The sequence below is a fragment of the Octopus bimaculoides genome, chromosome 7 (assembly GCF_001194135.2).
Source record: "Octopus bimaculoides isolate UCB-OBI-ISO-001 chromosome 7, ASM119413v2, whole genome shotgun sequence".
In the NCBI taxonomy this organism is placed as follows: domain Eukaryota; kingdom Metazoa; phylum Mollusca; class Cephalopoda; order Octopoda; family Octopodidae; genus Octopus; species Octopus bimaculoides.
In genome coordinates this window covers 9,411,813-9,416,937 of record NC_068987.1, presented here as the reverse complement: position 1 = coordinate 9,416,937, position 5,125 = coordinate 9,411,813, and the positions used below count along the sequence as shown (strand labels likewise).

Sequence of the window (5,125 nt, the reverse complement as noted above, 5' to 3'; positions counted from 1 at the left end):
ACACACACACACACACACACACACATATATATATAAACTACGGGCTTCTTTCAGTTTCCGTCTACCAAATCAACTCACAAGGCTTTGGTCGGCCTAAGACTATAGTAGAAGACACTTGCTTAAGGTGCCATGCAGTAGGACTGAACCCGGAACCATGTGGTTGGAAAGCAAGCTACTTACCACACAGTCACTCCAGCGCCTATATACATATATATATAGGGAGAGAGAGAGAGAGAGAGAGAGAGAGAGAGAATTCAATATAATGAGAGAATATAAAAAGATATACATCTGATAGACCGAAGCTGAAAAATCGTCGTTTGATAAATAGCTTCTAGTCAAGAATGAAAAGTAGTTGCTTGAGCATTTTCAATGGAAATATGCTTATAAAGAAAGGAAAGGAAAACGGAAAGAAGCGCAAGTTAAAAGGAACAAAAAAAAAAACGAGAAGCATACCTGATGTGTTGTTTGGTCAAATGTTAGAGTACATGAATGTTACCAGACTAGATATGGATCAGTGACTTCACGAACAGGTGGGATGTTTTTTTTCTTCTTCTAATGAGCACCACAGAAGATGTATCAGTCGATTGATTGATGGAACGAAATCTGTTGCTCTTAATACAGTAAATCTATCATGCGATTCATATCCTGTGAAGCATGATGAGGACCGTCTAATGAAGAAGATAAAAGTGTATCAGTAGATCTTCAGAATCTGTAATGAAAATGAACAGATTTTTGTTAAATAAAATATTTTGATACTGTTTAATTTATTTACAATAAAGAGATTTTGCCTCGGTGATGTGTATTAAGTAAATGAGAGGGAGTGGATGAGGTTAACGATTTTAATTGTTGCTGTTTAATTGGTGGAATTATTTATTGAATAGCAGCTGAATAATTTACGAGAAATATCGGAGAAAGAAAATTGCTATTGGATGTAGAAAAGCTGGTAGATACGTGGACTCGAGAGGTGGGGAAAACAAACCTTAGATCAGTATACCAGGAGGTGGTAGAGTAGCGAAGAAATAAGGCAGGTAGGCACGTTGCGAGGCATTTGAAGTGAGCCCCCGGGGTTTTGTGGCGCGTTCACTCTGAAAGCTCTGATTTTGCTGGGTCTTACTAGTACTATCGATATCTTTTATCTTTTACTTGTTTCAATCATTAGACTGCTGCCATGCTTGGGCACCGCCTTGAAGAATTAATAGTCAAATGTATTGACCACAGTACCTTTTGTTTTAAGCCTGGTACTATAGATTTCTCTTGCTGAACCACTAAGTTACAGGGATATAAGCATAGCAGCACTGGTTGTCAAAAGGTGGAGGGGCGAACACACACACCCACACACACACACACACACACACACACATATATATGTATGTATGTATGTATGTATGTATATACGACAGGCTTCTTTCAGTTTCCGTCTACCAAATCCACTCACAAGGCTTTGGTCGGCCTGAGGCTACAGTAGAAGACACTTGCTCAAGGTGCCACGCAGGGAGACTGAACCCGGAGCCATGTGCTTGGTAAGCAAGCTGCTTACGACACAGCCACGCCTGCGCCTGTATATGCAGATAATTACAACTGTCTGGCATTGATAATCATAATTGTTTGACATATCAATTAGTTAATCCAGCTACGTTGTAGTGAACGGGAAGCAACCGTAGCAGATCAGCTAAGCTATGCTTAATGGTTTAATTAAACGAGCGGATACGGCTTAATCTCGGAGTTCGAAACTGTTGTCTATCCATCGTCCATTCTTATGATATGTACGAAGAAATTATGCTGAACTTATAGACACAGACATAGCTTCTGTAATTTCTGAGTAAGAGGAGTCAGCAGGAATCGGATAACGGAACTGAGAAAATTTTAACTCAAGGCACTTATTACTAATATAATGAGGATTGGCGTAAAGAAGGAAAACATAGAAAGGAGTCGATTATGTTCCATAACAGTGTAGTGATAAAATATAGTTGCAAAGAATGAAGAACTTGTAGACAGGATAGAAACGAGTTTGCTTCTTTTTAATTTTTATTTTTTATCGAAAATGGTACATCCAACCACCAAACATGAAGGTTGTACTGTCGGAGCCAAGAACTTGAGACAACAATAGTGAAAATCTTCCCAAGAGACGGCAGCAAGAATTGGATGGTTACAAATCTATCAGATATATGTATTGGTTTGAAATCTTGGCACAAGGCTAACAATTTCGGAGTAAAGGAAAACTGGTACTTATTTTACTACCCCGAAAGGATGAAAGGCAAAGTCGACCTCGGCGGAATTTGAACTCAGAACGTAAAGCCGGACGAAATGCCGCTAAGTAATTTACCAGTGCGTGTATTTATTACTGGGATAATGACTCTCCCGAAATGCAACAAAATCTGTTTCAACACACGAATTCACACCAAGAATCTTGAAACCCAAATATAAAAACAGTAGAGAACTAAAAGTTAAGATATTAATGTTATCAATCTATTCCAAGACTCAGGAGACAGAGACAAGATATGATTACAAATCTACTGTTTCCTAGTTCATAAAAGATAGAAACAGCAAGAGAGGCGTAGTAGTCGAAATGTCTAGACGCTTTACTAATAATTACAGTTAAAGATTTTAATCAAAGTGACAGACAAAATTAATAACCACGCGACTAATCTAAATAATATGACGCCTGTGATATAGCATTCTTGTATTTATTGCTTTCGATCCTTAATGAAGCTCTAGATTATTTTATTTGAGCTGGAACCCTGGAGTTCGTTTACTCGTGTCTCTTCTTCCCTATGACTTAGAAAAGGACAGCAGCGTCCATGACAGTGTTGCAAGTTCTCTGGCGTCTGTGGAAAAAGAGGAGAGCTACGCTTCTTTGGTTATCTTCAGATCTGATATTCCACCTGAATGCTAGCACTCCACAGACAAGTATACCCTTAACGTAGTTTTCGGGGAGATTCAGCGAGACACAGAGTGTGACAAAGCTGGCCCTTTGAAATGCAGGCGCAACAGAAACAGGAAGAAAGAGTGAGAGAAAGCTGTGGTGAAAGAGTACAGCAGGGTTCGCCACCACACCCCTGCCGGAGCCTCGTGGAGCTTTAAGTGTTTTCGTTCAATAAACACTCACAACGCCCGGTCTGGGAATCGAAACCGCGATCATACGACCGCGAATCTGCTGCCCTAACCACTGGCCCATTGCATCCCCCATATATATGGCGAAGAGCTGGCAGAATCATTAGAGCGTCGGACAAAATGCTTAGCGGCCTATCTTCCAGCTTTTTACGTACTGAGCTCAAAATACCGCCGAGGTCAACTTCATCTTTTATCCTTTCGGAGCCGATAAAATAAAACATTTATCAATTATTGGGGTTGATACAATCGACGTTCACCCCTCTTCCCCAAATTGCCGGCATTTTGCCAAAATTTGAACGATTATATTCAATTGATATTATTGATTTGTTAGAAACTAGTGATTCATCTCATTACTCCGAGTTTCTCACTGAGTATGCTTTTTTCAAATGTAACTGGATTCTAGTCATCTTCACTTCAGATTAGAAATCTCTTACAGTCTAAACAGGGTTGAACGAACACACAAAGCAAACTAACTCGGAGTAATGACAGAGAGAATCGTTAGCTTTTAACGAATCTACATGCACGATACAATTTATCATAGATCTACGTGTGATCTACAAAGAAGATTACTTTGGGTTACTTTTTTTACTTTCAGTTTTTAAAAACCTATAAGATGTTGGCTAAAGATTCTTAATATGTGATCAGCGACGAAGGCCGTTGCATTTTTACAAGAAACCAGCACTAAATTCACAACATTTCTTAAGAAAAAGAAAGGTACCACTTTGGTGTGTGATCTACAATTTAAAAGAGATTACTTTTGGTTACTTTTTTACTTTCAGCTTCTAAAGTAGAAGACACTTGCCCAAGGTGCCACGCAGTGAGACTGAACCCGACACCATGTGGTTGGTAAACAAGCTACTTACCACACAGCCACGCCTGCGTCTATGTATAAAATAATTTTAAAAGCAACCTTAAGTAATCTCCTCTGTAGATCACACGCCAAAGGAGCACCGATAAACATTTACAATGGACAGAATACGATGTTCATTTTCTATGGACATGGTATTCTGTCGGTTACGACGGCAAGCGTTCCTCTTGATCAGATCAAGGAACAACTTGCTCGTGAAATTAACGTACAAGTGGCTGAGTACTCCGCAAACACCATTAACGCAGGTCTTAGGGAGATTCAGTGTGAGACAGAATATGACAAGGCTGGCTTTTTTGGTTTACGGGTATAAATCATTTTTGCCAGCTGAGTGAACTGGAGCAACGTGAAATAAAGTGTTGTGACATAAAACGCACCACCAGAAATCGAACTCACTATTTTACAATCGTGAGCCGAAGACCCCTCACCACTAAGCCACGTCCCTTCATGCAATGGGCAAAAATATATTGAAGAAATACCCGTACTTGATATCGCGTGGAAAACTAAATCAATTTGAATAATATTTTTCACCAGTCAATATAATGCATTCATTAGTCAATTTAGTATACAAATTTCATTGAAAAAGATTCTATTCTGTTGTCATAGAGACTATAATAGCTGTTCTGATAAATAATCAGCAACAATACTCACACAACACTGTTATATATATATATATATTTGGCTGGCGTCAAACAATAACAAACAGTAACTAGAGTCGAAAACACGTAGAAATTATGGTTAGTCCATGTGCTCATGTATATATTAGTTGCCATAGTAACTAGACGGCTCAGAGTGTTTTGTATTGTAATCATAGAGCTAACGTCTCACGTCAATGCATTTATTTGGTAGCGTGGTGGCCATGCCTGGTACATGGTATTAAATGTCAACTGATAAGGCACGGCTGTGTGGTTAAAAGGTTTGCATTGCAGTTATGTAGATTCGAGTTCAATCTCACAGTGCAGCACCTTCGACTATAACTCTGGGACCGACAATGCTTAGTGAGTGAATTTAGCAGACAGACAGACAGACACTCTGTGAAAGCCACCGGATGTGTATATATGTATATATGTGTGTGTGTATATATGTATATATACACACACACACACACACACACATATATATATATATATATATATATATATATATATA

At 38.9% G+C, this 5,125-nt stretch overlaps 1 long non-coding RNA gene across 1 annotated transcript in view; it reads right to left on the bottom strand.

The window, feature by feature from the left end:
* The window catches only part of LOC128248287 (uncharacterized), a 60,328-nt gene that overhangs the window by 31,208 nt on the left and 23,995 nt on the right, over nucleotides 1–5,125 (bottom strand). The window contains exon 3 of the long non-coding RNA XR_008264523.1: nucleotides 454–709. This is a non-coding gene — a long non-coding RNA (uncharacterized LOC128248287). The remainder of the gene's footprint in view (nucleotides 1–453; nucleotides 710–5,125) is intronic.